The 15,934-nt window shown below is 38.3% G+C and overlaps 1 pseudogene; it reads right to left on the bottom strand.

The window, feature by feature from the left end:
- Positions 1-6,400: 6,400 nt before the first annotated feature.
- LOC21392271 lies at positions 6,401-12,989 on the bottom strand (annotated as a pseudogene).
- Between the last annotated feature and the right edge of the window lie 2,945 nt (positions 12,990-15,934).

Raw genomic sequence — 15,934 nt, 5'->3', positions numbered from 1 at the left:
AAAAAAGCTCGCTTGGGCTTACAAGAGTTGAATATAAGAAAGGAGTTGCACTTGGATGGTAAGGGGAAAAAGCCTCCGGCATGTTTTACATTGTCTACTACGGAGCGGAAAGCTTTTTGTCAATTTTTAAAATCAGTCAAATTTCCCGATGGATATGCAGCAAATTTGTCGCGAAATGTCAACATTAACGATGGTAAGATCACGGGTTTGAAAAGTCATGATTGTCACGTGTTGTTGCAACGATTGTTACCGATAGGATTGCGGCCTTACTTGAAGAAAGACAATGTGTTGGGTCCGATTGCTGAGATGTGTTCATTTTTCCAGCAACTTTGTGCAAGGACATTGTCAGTAAAGGACATAGATGCACTACAAGAAGGTATAGTTTACACATTATGTAAACTTGAGAGGATTTTTCCTCCTGCATTCTTTGATGTTATGATCCATCTAGCCTGCCATTTACCAGAGGAGGCAAAATTAGCTGGACCAGTGCACACTAGGTGGATGTACCCTTTTGAAAGGTATCACTCTATTTAGTGGATTTATGTATATGTTTAGAGATTTTCCTAATGACGAACATGTGTAATTCTCGGGAGTTATATCATAGGACACTAGGGAAATTGAAGAAATATGCCAGAAATAAAGCTTGTCCAGAAGGCTCAATTGCAGAAGGTTATACTATTAATGAGGCATTGACGTATTGTTCAATGTACATGCGTGACATTGAAACACAGTTTAATCGGCCCGAACGTAATGCAGACAATATCGAAGCCCGACCATCCTCATCAATTTCAATTTTTCATCAACGTGCGAGACTGTTTGGGAAGCCAAAGGCTATTATGTTGACACAAGATGAACGTGAAAAAGTACGTTGGTATATTCTAAACAATACTGAAAAGTTGCAGCCATATTTGGAGTAAGATGTTGATCCTTATGTGTACCTTCTCAATTCCTTTTTAGAATAACGAAATTTAACACATAATCATTGACAGTGAACATGTTTCATTATTGCGATCCGAAGGCGTTGATCTTATTGATATTCAGCGTACCCAAATATCAACCTTTGCAAAGTGGTTTGGAAATAAGGTAAGACAATGCTTGCTTTCATTTGAAATATGAATTTATAGTGAATGGCGTTCTTCTTAATATCTTACATCAACATTGATGCAGATTAGAGACAAATATGCAAAAGATGATACAACTATCTCTAATGACTTGTATGCTCTGGCAAACGAACCTAACATTTTTGTGCACTCATACCCTGGTTGTATGGTGATTGGAGTGCGATATCATACTAAAATGCGAGATGACAAGCATACCACACAGAATTCTAGTGTTTACGTTGAGGGAGATTGTGATGCGATCCGAAGGCGTTGATCTTATTGATATTCAGCGTACCCAAATATCAACCTTTGCAAAGTGGTTTGGAAATAAGGTAAGACAATGCTTGCTTTCATTTGAAATATGAATTTATAGTGAATGGCGTTCTTCTTAATATCTTACATCAACATTGATGCAGATTAGAGACAAATATGCAGAAGATGATACAACTATCTCTAATGACTTGTATGCTCTGGCAAACGAACCTAACATTTTTGTTCACTCATACCCTGGTTGTATGGTGAATGGAGTGCGATATCATACTAAAATGCGAGATGACAAGCATACCACACAGAATTCTGGTGTTTACGTTGAGGGAGATTGTGATGGGGTAATAAGTGATTTCTTCGGTGTGATTGAGGAGATTTGGGAGGTGTCATTTTTGTATTGGAATAAGGTGATCTTATTTAAGTGTTCATGGTTTGATACTGCCAATGGAAGGATGAAGAAAGAGTATAATTTCACCACCATTAAAACTGATTCATTATGCTTTGAGGATGAATTGTACGTCTTGGTAGATCAAGTGAAACAAGTCTATTACATTAATGATGAAAAGAGAGGTGACTCTTGGAAAGTAGTTCAAAAAGTCAATCACCGTCATATATGGGAGAATGTCTCAAAAACAACAGTTGAGGCTTGTCAAGAGGATGAAGAAGATAACGAGCCTTATCAAGAAGAGTTATCAAATGAGCTTGACATTTCATTTGACACCACAAATGTTAATGAAGCTCCCTTAAATCGTACGGATATTGGGCCACTCAAAATTGATGGTTTCAGCATTGATATTTGCATCGATCCCAATGACGAAATTGATGACGAAACAGAAGAGGAAATTGAAACGAAATTCAATGGAGAAGCCGATGATGAAATTGATGGTGACATCGAGAAAACTGATTCTGCAACTGATTATAGTGATTGATTAGGTCAACTTATTTCAGTTTAACTTCAAAATGTGCATTTGTGATTGTTTGAAGTAGTTGTAAAACTGTGACAAGATTTGAATATACCATACCTCCAATCACTAACTTCTATTTTTATTTTTATTATTTCAGGATATCACTTATGTCTACTCGTAAGAGAAAGCTATCATTTAGTTCTGGTTCAAAATCCAAATCCGCTCCATCTCTGCCGGATGTTGACGCATCTCCCCGGACTCCTTTAGTGGCATCTTTAGGCACTTAGGCTCATCCACATCTTCGCGAGCAGATAATGAGCCATCACAAGATTTTTAACAATTTCACGAGGATCAACCTCCGGAGATTCTACGTATTGAAAATACACGTAAGATCATAATAATTATTTTTAATTGAGTTTTTTTTTTTTACACTATTCTACATTTAACCTCCTTTGTAAACAGCACGGTCAACAAATGTTCGAGGACCAACTACATGTCAAGGAATTAACAAGTTAGTGTCCAAGAAAGGAAAGCTTCAAGTACAATTTAGAGAATCTGAGCTCCGAGTTTACGGGGAGCATGCGGGCCGATTTGCGAGCAAAATTGGTTCTATAGTTCGCCATCATGCTCCATTAAAGTATAGTGGTTGGGGTAAGATTCCTGAAAATGAACAGAATGAATGCATAAGATGATTGAAGGTAAAAATTTATATTGTAACTTATTCTTTATAACGATTGCACTTATATAAGAATAAATTTAGCAACTTTTTTTTCTTCAGGATCTATTTGATTTAGATTTTGAGGCGCATTCACAATTGAAAGATATTGTACATCAATATTTCTATGAGCGCTTTAAAGGTTATCGATATCGGTGCCACCAAAAATATCAAGCCATTATTGAGGAAGGAAAAGATCCATTGCAACATTTACCGAATCAATACATTAAACCAGATGATTGGGAGTGGATGTGCACCAATTGCTTTGGCGATGATCAATGGCAGGTAAAATGAACAACTTAACTGTATTGTGAGATGTTTGTATGAGAATGTGGTTTTGGATATGCAAATTGAACCAATATATGTGGTTTTGGATTTTCTGGGTTAATTGAAATTATAGGGGAGATGATGTCGAAATTTCTATTATATTTTAATGCATTTAAATGTTTCTTTTTTCATTTATATAGAAAAAAGCACAGGTTGCTGCGGAAAATCATTCCAAAAAGCCAGCAGGTTATTTGGGTGGCTCAAGATCTATAGTTCAACATTTGGAGGAAGTCCATGTAATTAACTTGCACTCACTTAAGTATACTACCACTTGAAACCATAATTTCTTTTTTCTTTTTAACTAACTAACAAATAATGATTTCTATGTAGAACACACATTCAAGTTCTGACTCAAATGCTTCGGGAAGGTATTTTGAGGTATTCAAGAACACTCATTGGAGCGAATCACGGGGATGGACAACTGAGAGAGCAAAGGAAGATTATGTAAGAATTACTAAACACTTTATCATTTTGTTTGATTTTATATATTTTTTTGACTCTAATTTGAAAGTTTATAACACTTTGCCTAATGCAGGAACAAATGATCAAGATCCGCGATGCTCGTTTAAGTGAAGCACTAGATGGGTCAGAACTTGATTTTGATGCAGAGGAAGAAATTTACTCCCAAGTTTTGACAAGTAAGAGGTATGAAAAATATGGTTTCAAGCGTGGCATAGGTCCTGTACTAAGAAAAGCGCCACAAGGTCGAAAATCTAGAGGTTTAGGATATGAAAAACTTGAAAATGAAGTTCAAGAAAATAAACGTCGTATGTCGGATATGGAAATCCTAATGAAGCAACAACAGGAGCTTATTCAAAAGCTACTTCAACAAATAAATCCGCCGTCCGATCATCTTGGACCTTCCGTCTCAAGAATAGAAGATTCTCCGCCACCGCCACCGCCACCACCGGCCTCAATTTGTTAGAGTGTTTCATTTTTGTAATATTAAGATTTTATTAGTATAATATTTACATAATGTTTGGGTTTGTTTAAGTATGACTATTTTAGTATTTTGTTTGGACTCTAATATGTATTGAAATATTTAGAGATTTTTAAATTAATATTTGCTATTTTATTTATATATTTTTTTTTCAAAAAATACAGGTACATAAATCTGTCTATTTGCTACTAAATATTTGGTACTTGATTATTTTTGCTACCAAATATATTTTGTTACCAAAATTTTGGTAGCAGAAAGCTCACACTTTTTGCTACCAAATATATTTTGCTACCAAAATTTTGGTAGCAGAAAGTTCATGCCTTTTGCTACCAAATATATTTGGTTACCAAGATTTTAGTAGCAAAAAGCTCGCACTTTTTGCTACCAAATACCTTTTGCTACCGAAATTTTGGTAGCAAAAATTTCATACTTTTTGCTACCAAATAGATTTTGCTACCAAAATTTTGGTAGCAGAAAGCTCACATTTTTTGCTACCAAAAACCATTTGCTACCGAAATTTTGGTAGCAAAAACCTCACACGTTTTGCTACCAAAATATATTTGGTAGCAGAAAGGTCACACTTTTTGCTACCAAATATATTTTGCTACCAAAATTTTTGGTAGCAGAAAGCTGACACTTTTTGCTACCAAAAACCTTTTGCTACCGAAATTTTTGGTCCCCGAATATCATATATTTTGCTACCAAATACATTTTGTTACTAAAAATTTTTTTGGTAGCAACAACTATTTGCTACCAAAAATTTGGTAACTAATACTTTCTGCTACCCACTTTTTGCTACCAAACTTTTTTGGTAACAAAAACATTTTGCTACTAAAAACAGGACTTTTAGTTACCGAATTTTTGGTAACAAAAAATTCAAATTCTTGTAGTGTATATATATATATATTTTTTACATGCATGCTAATGTGCATCTAATCTGATGTTCAAGAAAGAAATGACGTAAATTATGTTGACATATTTTATATACTATTGAGAGTTTAGGGAAAAAAGTTGTAATTTTTGCAGTTGAGGGAAATTTTCGGAAATGAAATTGCTTTATTTCCTTGAGAAAAAAGTTATGAGAATGTTTAATTGACATCGATGTTCACTAGTTTATATTTTGGCGATTATGTTTATGTACGTAATACATGATCAGTATAAGTTACCAAAATTTGAAGTTTTAAGGATTAAAACTATAAATTTTATTTTCCGACAAAAAAAAAACATTTATGTAAAATTTATGGAAACGATTTACAAAACTTTTCTGATATATATATATATGTGTGTGTGTGTGTGTGTCATCATAATTATCAAATACGAGATCAAAGACCCAAGGCATATGAACTCTAATTTCAGAGATACTTGGAAATTGAGAGAGAATATAATTATTTGTAGCTCTAGCGAGTAAAATCCCAACCATCCAAATTGGGTGTAGCAGAAATTAATAATTGAAATCAATATTACCTTCTTCCTCATGATATACCTTCAGTATAATTAGTAGGCATGATATTATACTTCCATTAAGAACACATCTACTACTCTCTTTAGATTAACAACCCATATTATCTTTTGCATCAAATTATTTTCTTTTTTTCTTGCAAGGAGAAAGGAAGTAAGGCTCTAAAATATTATATAGAGAAAATTGCTATACTTATCCTTAAGAGTGTACGAGTTCAGAGTTTTACCACTTACTCTTAATTAATATTCTTTTGACTAATACATTTATTTGACTAAAAATGATATTAATTAAGAGTAAAGAGTAAAAATCCAAACTCACGTAGTCAAAAGAATATACCATCTAATTATTTGTTCATCATTAGAAATATTAGCAAATGTAGTTTTCTTTTGATTTAAGTTTCTAGTATATGAAGATGTACTATAACGGGAAAAAAAAAAAAAAAAAAAACCAAAATAAACAACAGAGATCATGACTTATAAAAAACTCGCACATTAAAGATGATAATACATCGTTTGTTTAAAAAGGGAAACAAGATCAGAACTACTTACATATATGTATGAATATAACCTTAGATTCTCAATTATAACAATCAAACCAAATATTAATCCATTGAACTACGCATATGAATAATCAATAGTATAATGCATAAATAAAAACACACCATATAAGGTTTCCATTTTAAGAATATCAAATTAAGGAGTGATTATCAAAGATTACCGCCATGTTTTCTGCAGCTCCATCTAAGGCTTCCATTGCATATGCGAGTTCATCAGCTTCCCAAAGCGCATAAATGTCCTGCACAAGATGATTAGATTGCCCTACTTGACCTTGGTAATTAACAAACTCATAATTATTGTCGCAGTCGATTATAGAATCGAAAAACGATGAGAATGTCGCATCCTCGTTATGATCCGCCTCCTTTCTCTGACGATCATGATCAGATTTCTCCATGGTCAAACCTTCAGCTGAAAAATTAGCTCAAATATTTTCTTCCGCTGGAGTAGTTAATTGGGAGTAATTAGGGTTAGGGTTTAGATTAATATTAGGAAATACTGTTAAAGTGGCAGAACAGTTATGGGTTACTTTTGAGCAACTAGGGTTAGAATTAGGTTTTGCATCAAAGGGCTTATGAGTCCTTGGATCTATGCCTTGGTTTATGAGCTTCTTGCTAAGATGGGTATTCCAGAAATTCTTGATCTCATTATCCGTACGCCCTGGAATTCTCCAAGCTATCAAAGACCACCTTAGATTCAACAAGATCTATCAATTAATATTAGGGTTTTCATGAAAACTGACTAGAAAAAAGAAAATACGTATGTGTAGAGCATGTATTATATATACCTATTTCCAAGGAGGCGATGAAGGCGGAGGATGAGATCCTCCTCATCGGGAGCGATGGTGATACGACCTTGCCCATACCGCTGGGGTTACCAAGCCCATTACAAGGGAGAACAACAAAGGTGGGGAATAATCCGGAGCTGGGCCTAGAGGACCAGATGCCAGCCCAAGTCACAAGAAGCCCACCTCGTGTCAGGAGACCACCTAGTTGGATGTCCGATTACGTGATTTGAAGTCTTGTACGACATGTCGTTTGGAAAGCTGATTGTGCAGCCAATTTCTACTGTTTTCTTTCTCTATTTGTTTGTTTTAGTATTTCAATTTTGTAACGATTTCTGGCTAGAGTTTGTTAGCCTCCAAGAACTGTGCCAGGCAGAGAGAGAGTTATATGCTCAGGTTTTGCTGTAGTTACGGATAACAAGAATTAAGAGAAATCTCTTTTCTCCCTCATCTTTTTTCTTCTCGTTCCCTATTCTTCTTTTCCTATGTTCATTTTCTGAGTTTCTGGAGCTGTCACTCGCTCGGAGAGTGCTGTGTCACCGCTGATTCTTGATTTAGATTGCAGGGGTGTATCATTGGTGCTTTCATTGACTTCATCCATGGCGGATTCTGACGTTCTCGAGGCTGTCAAGGTGCTACAGATTCAATTCGAAGGCCAAACACTGGCGTATCATCAGACATTGCAACAGTATATGGCGGCGGTGGATTCTCGTCTCAAGGACCTCCGTTCTCACTTTCATGGTTCCTCCGGTCCTTCGTCCGGCACTGCGGGTCGCCAAGCTCACCCCTTTCATCCACCCGACATGCCATCAGGTGGCGCAGATCTGGGCCCGGTTCTTCGATCCATGAAGATTGAGGTACCGAAATTTGATGGTTTTGATCCCAATTGCTGGGCATTTCGTATCGATGAATTTTTTGACTTCCACGAGACGCCGTAGGCTCTCCGTTTGAGGATTGTATCCTTTCACATGGAAGGACGCGCGTCGGCTTGGTATCAGTGGATGAAGGCGAATCATCTTTTGACTCATGGACGGAATTCTTGATTAATCTCAAGCAGCGTTTCGGCACCTCTCTGTACGACGATCACCAAGGTAATCTTTCTAAATTGACTCAGACATCTTCTGTAGCTGAATTTCAATCTGCATTTGAGGATTTAATGAACAAAGTGACTGGCATTTCTGAGCAATTACTTATCTCATTTTTCATTACCGGTTTGAAACCGGATATTCGTCGTGAGTTATTGTTGACCCGACCATCCACTCTGTGGAAACCTTCGCGCTTGCGCGGGCTTATGAGGCTCGTGTTGAAGAGACAAGGCAAGACAATCGTTCATGGTCCAAATGGTCTCCTCAACCCCCCAACACTGCCCCAATCCCATATAAGACTACCCCTGTGGCATATACGCCCACAACCACTCCGTCGAACCCAAGTCCGGCGACTCACCAGGGTCCCACAAATCACAACCAATTTCTGAAGCCAAACACTCTTCCCCCCTACTACCCACACCCAATTTACCAGTACGGCGCTTGTCTCCTTCGGAGCTTCAGGAAAAAAGGGCCAAGGGCCTGTGCTACAACTTTGATCAGAAATGGAACGTGGGTCATCGATGCCGCAGTAAATTTCTGCTGTTGTTGGGCACAGAAGATGACGACAACGAGGACGCTGCTGAGGATGGTTGTGTCACCGAGCAGGAGCTGGAGGTGGTCACGGGTGACATTTCTAGCCTCAATGCGTTGGCTGGTCAAAGTAACCCTCGCTCACTTCGCTTGGTGGGTGAAATTATAAATCACAATTTTCAGGTTCTCATTGACAGTGGCAGCACCCATAATTTTATTCAACCTGCACTTACTGAGCGTTTGGGGTTGACGGTCCAACCTATATCCCCTTTCAGAGTATACATTGGCAGTGGGGACTTCTTAGTATGCACATTTTGCTGCACACGGGTGGCATTGACAATGCAGGGGCATGTTTTTCCGGTGGACCTTTATGTATTACCAATCGAAGGACCGGACGTGGTCCTGGGAATCCAGTGGCTCCAAAACCTTGGCCGTGTGTCTCATGACTACGCCGCATTGTCGATGGAGTGTAGTTGGGAGGGCAAACCCATGTTACTCCGTGGAGATTGGGAACAGACACCCCGGCAGATTTCGTTCAACCAATTTCAAGCATTAGTTCACCAGGCGGGAATTTGTAGTGTGTTTGAATTGCACAAGCTAACTGAATCGGAAGTCACCACATTAACATCCCCGGTTCACTCGGATGTGTTGGAGATCCCTCCTGGTCTGCCTCTGCCAATTGCCCAATTACTGCAGCAATATGCGGCTTTATTTCACCCACCCACGACCCTACCACCACACCGGGTCATAGACCACAAAATACACCTCCTTCCTAATGCTAAGCCGGTCAATGTTAGACCTTACAGATATCCACATTTCCAAAAGAATGAAATGGAAAGACTTGTTCGGGACATGTTGGATCAAGGGATCATTCGCCCCAGCCAGAGCCCCTTTTCTTCCCCGGTTCTCTTGGTCAAGAAAAAGGACGGGACGTACCGTTTCTGTGTCGATTATAGGGCCTTGAACGCCGTTACGATTAAGGACAAATTTCTGATTCCTACTATCGATGAACTTCTAGACGAACTTGGCGGGGCGGCGGTGTTTAGCAAATTGGACTTGCGAGCGGGCTACCATCAAATCAGAGTGCACGCTCGAGATATCTATAAAACAGCCTTCCGCACTCATGACGGGCATTACGAATTTCTCGTCATGCCGTTTGGCTTATCGAATGCACCATCCACTTTTCAACCCACCATGAACCGGGTCTTTGCTCAGTTTTTGCGAAAATTTGTGATCGTATTCTTTGATGACATTCTTGTATATAGCGCCACGATTGAGGACCATGTGACACATCTTCATAAGGTTCTAGCATGCCTGCAGACCCAACATTTCTTTGTCAAGTTCTCCAAATGCCTCTTTTGCCAAGAGACAGTCGATTACTTAGGTCATATTGTGACCCCCACGGGCGTTAAGGCCGACCCTCACAAGGTGGCAGCCATGGTGAATTGGCCTCTGCCTACAACGCCAAAGCAATTTAGGGGTTTTTTAGGCCTCACCGGGTATTACCGTCGCTTCATTCGGGGGTACGCATCCATCGCAGCGCCACTTATGGATTTACTGTGTAAGGATGGTTTTGGGTGGACGGCTCGAGCTTCCGTGGCTTTTGCAGATCTTAAGCAAGCCATGGTGGAGGCACCGATTTTGCGATTACCCAATTTTGACTCGAAATTCATTATTGAGACGGATGCATCAAATGTGGGCATTGGCGCCGTTCTCATGCAAGAAGGCCATCCCATATCTTATTTCAGCAAGAAGTTGGGTCCTAAACTCAGAGCAGAGTCCACTTACATCAAAGAACTCCACGCCATTGCCGAAGCTGTGCAAAAGTGGCGTCAATATCTTCTTGGCCGGTTCTTCGTCATACGGACGGATCATAAGAGCATCAAGGAGCTGTTACAGCAGGTGATTTAGACCCCTGACCAGCAAGCGTACATCAAAAAATTGCTTGGTTACCATTTCCGAATTGAATACAAACCTGGCCATGCTAATCGTGCCACTGATGCACTGTCCAGAGTACATGAAGAGCCCAAGACAGCCTGCACTATTCCTGCCCTAGCTGGGTTGTTCATGGCCAGCCGTCCGATTTCAGAAATTTTGGTCATACTTCGCCAAGAGAACTCTACACTGGAGGACATGTTGTCCCTGCATCAACAATTGGCAACTGGTACACTCTCGTCGGCCTATTCCAGTCATGATGGTTTGCTCTTCTTCGGGCAACGTTACTACATCAGCCCTCATTCGTCCTTGAAATCGACCATTCTCTATGAGTTTCATGCAACCCCCTTGGCTGGACACTCCGAAGTCAAGCGCACGTTGGTCCGCCTGTCCTCGGTTTTCTTTTGGCCTCATATGAGGCGTGACGTGGAAAAACTTGTTGCTGCTTGTTTGGTTTGTCAGCAAACAAAGTACTCGACTCAAGCTCCAGCCGGGCTGCTTCAACCCCTGCCCATACCCTCATTGGTCTGGGATCAAGTCACGATGGACTTCATTACGGGCTTACCACTATCTCGGGGATCCACGGTTATACTGATTGTGGTTGATCGACTGTCCAAATCTGCGCATTTTGGCCCTCTCCCAGCCCAGTTTACAGCAGTCAAGACAGCTGAGTTATTCGCTGATATAGTAGTCAAACTCCACGGCTTCCCTAGTTCCATCGTATCCGATCGAGACCCCATCTTTGTGAGCCATTTCTGGAAGAAATTGTTCAAACTTAGTGGCACTACCCTATGACATAGCACAGCCTATCACCCACAGACCGACGGGCAATCTGAGGTGGTGAACCGTGGCCTCGAACAATATCTCCGGGCCTTCACGCACGATAAGCCATCAGCATGGGTTACTTACCTCGGGTGGGCGGAATTTTACTATAACACTAGTAACCACAGCGGCCTGAAGATGTCTCTTTTCCAAGCTCTTTATGGCCGTTTACCACCAACTATACCGACGTACTCACCGGGGTCCACTACAGTACAGGCACTGGATGAACTTCTGCGCGAACGAGATGCCTTGTTGCAGTCGTTGAAAGACTCTCTCTGTAGTGCACAACATCGGATGGAACAGAAAGCTAACGCGCATCGTCGGGAATTAGAACTAGCTGTCAGTGACCGTGTCCTTGTACGTCTCCAGCCGTACCGCCAGACAAGTGTAGCTCGTCGCCCATCTCAAAAACTAGCTAAGCAGTTTTATGGGCCATTTTCAGTCATCGAGAGGGTAGGCCAGGTTCCTTATCACTTAGATCTGCCAGCAGAGTGTAAGATTCACCCGGTCTTCCATATTTCTGTCCTTAAACTGTTTCGTGGATCTGCAGCCAAGGAAGCATATCCTTTACCACCTGACACGAGGAGCGATAGGCCCCTCTATCACTGCCAAGCGCCGTCTGTGCTTCTCGCCTTGTGCTTCAGCAGGGCAAGGCTGTGCGCCAAGTCCTAATTCAATGGCAGGATAGCCCCCCTGAAAACGCCACTTGGGAATCCTTCGATGCATTCTGTAAGTTGTATCTAGACTTTCACCTTGAGGACAAGGTGGTTTTTCAAGACGAGGGGAATGATATGACGTTGTCCATACCGCTGGGGTTACCAAGCCCATTACAAGGGAGTACAACAAAGGTGGGGAATAATCCGGAGCTGGGCCTAGAGGACCAGATGCCAGCCCAAGTCACAAGAAGCCCACCTCGTGTCAGGAGACCACCTAGTTGGATGTCCGATTACGTGATTTGAAGCCTTGTACGACATGTCGTTTGGGAAGCTGATTGTGCAGCCAATTTCTACTGTTTTCTTTCTCTATTTGTTTGTTTTAGTATTTTAATTTTGTAACGATTTCTGGCTGGAGTTTGTTAGCCTCCGAGAACTGTGCCAGGCAGAGAGAGAGTTATATGCTCTGGTTTTGCTGTAGTTACGGATAACAAAAATTAAGAGAAATCTCTTTTCTCCCTCATCTTCTTTCTTCTCGTTCCCTCTTCTTCTTTTCCTCTGTTCATTTTCTGAGTTTCTGGAGCTGTCACTCGCTCGGAGAGTGCTGTATCACCGCTGATTCTTGATTTAGATTGCAGGGGTGTATCAGATGGGGCCGCGCTTGATGGAGGGGCGGAGATAGTTCACCCAGCGGAGTCGGCAGCTCTTCCCGCAGCGGAGCAAACCGGCGTGCTCCGGGAGGGTTCCCCAGTGCCCTTCTCCATGTCTTTTGATGTAGGTTGCTAAAACCTCATCATCTTCCGGAGTCCATGTACCTTTCTTTATGCCTACTTTCCTGCCACATGGCGTTTTGCTTTTCTGCTTGCTGCTGCTGAAATAATTATGTCCAAATGAAGATGGGTTCCTGATCATGATCTGATCTCTCTTTGATCTGTGTCTTCTTTTTTATTTTTTGTTTGTAAACTCAATGTGTTTATGTGCGGATAAGTATAAGAGAAAGCTTTGAAGGTTAATTTGGATGATGATGATGGTGGTGATCATGATCATCGTCATGATTAAAAGTAATGATGTATTCTTCTTTTAAATTTCCAAATTGATCCAATCTTAAATTTCAAAAGATATACAATAAATTGGGTGTTGCCAAAAAATGTCAACACTAAAATATATCTAAAAATATATATTGGTCAGCTCTAAGCTAGGCTTAATTTGTTGGTAGATCAAAGACAGGGCACTATGTGCGGACATGGATCCGCAATAATATTGGCCTTGGCCACAGTCCCAGTGCCTCCTGCAAGATCAAGCAGGGATTCAAATCCCTCAAACATATTGAATTTATAGATAAATATGTTTTTTTTTTTTTTTTGTTACGGTATATCTAATAGTATAGGGTTGCTATGCAACCCTACCATATAATTTGTTGAATAATAAATTTGGAAACAAATGCTTTTGCTTGAGAATATGACATATGGTTGGTGAATTATATTTCCCACTTCTCATATGACATAAAGACATTATATTTTTTTTTGGATTAATCTCATTAGTGCTTCTGAATTTTGAGGTCATTTCCACTTTGCTTCTTAAAATTTGAAAATTCTCATTTTGCCTCATGAATTTTAAAGTTGTCTTATTTAAGAAGCCATTTTATAAGAATTTCTATTAAAATCAAACAACAAAAGCGGGGGTTAAATGTGGGCATGTGATTTTTGTCTTATTTGTATTTTTTAAAGATTCATCTTGTGTGTTTTTAAAAGAAATTCAACTAAAAAGAGCATGTGACTACATCACTCTCATTTTTCTATTTATTTTTAAGAGAAATTACTATAGAAGAGGTTAAGTGAGAACAATTCAAAATTCATGAGATAAAGTGAGAATTTTTAAAATTTAGAGATTAAAATTAGAAATAATATTAAAGTTCAGGGACACCAATAATAATAATTTTTTTTCCCGGAATGAAGGACATCATATGTTGGTTCACAATTGTTCGGTTGTTGGAATATGAAAAACTATTCCTTGATAAAATTAATATTACACACCACAATTTTCACTATGTAGTGATATTTGCAAAGAAAATCAAATTATATTGCATCTAACTACAACTTTTAAAAATAGAAAAAATTATTTTTACCTTCATGTTTATGAGAAGTTTTTAATTAATATATTCTTAATTAATTTTACAATATCCCCAAACTATGCATAAAGAAGGTGGGCCCAAGACTCATGCATTCTTTAATTCTTTAAGACCCTTTTAATTCATTAATTAAAAGGTATATTAGTCAGGAATAAAGGATAAAAATCTAAAACTCATGCATTTTAAGGGTATTTGTCTCTTTTTTTCATTACCTATGGCTCACTTTCCTCATCCTCTCATGCAAGTTTGAGGACTTGTTAATTGTTAATAAATTTAACTACATTACATTTATATTGAGCCAAAAAAAAACCTACATTTCAAATTTATATGAAACGAAATATAACAATTTTTTAAAAATATTTCAGGAATATATAATAAACATTATGCAATGATTATAATAGTAGTATTTATTTTTATATTACAAAATTACGTAATAATTATTTTAAAAAGGCATTAATCACTCTCATTACATGTATTATAGCATATCTAAGAGATTTTATCTACCTTTGAGTTGGGGCATATACTATTTTATGGTCTCTAGTCTGCTACTAATGATTTTTTTTTTCTTTTATGGAAACATTGCTATTTTCTTTTGTTAAGTGGCCGGTTAATTACTATCTATTTATCTGCCTATATAGATAAACAAAGAGGCAAACTTCACACTAATGGTGTCCCAAACATTTATTATTATGAGTAATGTTAGGGACACTAACTCAAATTTTAACTCTTATGTATTAACTTACATGACATGTAAGTTATCATGTTTTTATTAGTAAATGCAATCTGTTATCATTAATTGATGTGACAATATTTTAAATACTTATCAATGTAAAAAAGACAACTCATATGCCACATGAATTAGTATACAAAAATTAAGATTTGAGTTATTGTCTCTAGCATCATTTTATTATTATTATTATTATGGGGAAACTTCAATGAGAGATCTAACGCCCAAAATGAGAGTTATCTTAGAAGAAGTAAAACCTGCAACAAAAAGAGCTTACCCCATTCTTTCTCTGTCCTTGTCAGCCAAGGAGAAATACCATCATCAATATATCAAAGAAGAGTTAGGTTTCATACTGACAATTATCATGATTATGATCATGATTATGATCAATATCTTTAATGATCATCTCTACTATAATCACCTTCCCTTTCCTGTTGCATTTGCTTGTAATTGCCTCTTTGCATCGCTTAAGTAATTTTACACTCTTCGCCACTCATTTATGCAATATCCACTGTTTTTCCAAAACGTAAATCGTTAATATTTGATCATGAATTGATCTCCATGCATTAAATATTTTGTGGGTGTAAATAAACACACAAACAAATGAGTATTAATAATATATGTAGTAGGAAAAAAAAAGAGAAAAGGTTCATAGATTCTTATTTATATTCAAAGGCTTTCATAAACTTAATCATGTGTGTGTATACAAGATCGGTTTTTAGTTATATACTGAATTTAATTCAAGCCCAAGATTCTATGAAATTGATTCTATCACAAACAAGATCGGTTTTTACTTTTTTTCGAAGATTTAAATCATTTTGTCCTTATCTACTTTTGAAATTCACTCTAAATCTTGTCATCCTTATATACGATTTCTTCTTTTAAATTTCCAAATTGATCCAATCTTAAATTTCAAAAGATATACAATGAATTGGGTGTTGCCAAAAAATGTCAACACTAAAATATATCTAACAATATATATTGGTCAGCTCTAAGCTAGGC

This window comes from Morus notabilis, unplaced genomic scaffold, assembly GCF_000414095.1.
Source record: "Morus notabilis unplaced genomic scaffold, ASM41409v2 Scaffold140, whole genome shotgun sequence".
NCBI lineage: Eukaryota > Viridiplantae > Streptophyta > Magnoliopsida > Rosales > Moraceae > Morus > Morus notabilis.
The sequence above is the reverse complement of the archived record's forward strand: the minus strand, read 5'-3'. Positions and strand labels throughout refer to the sequence as shown.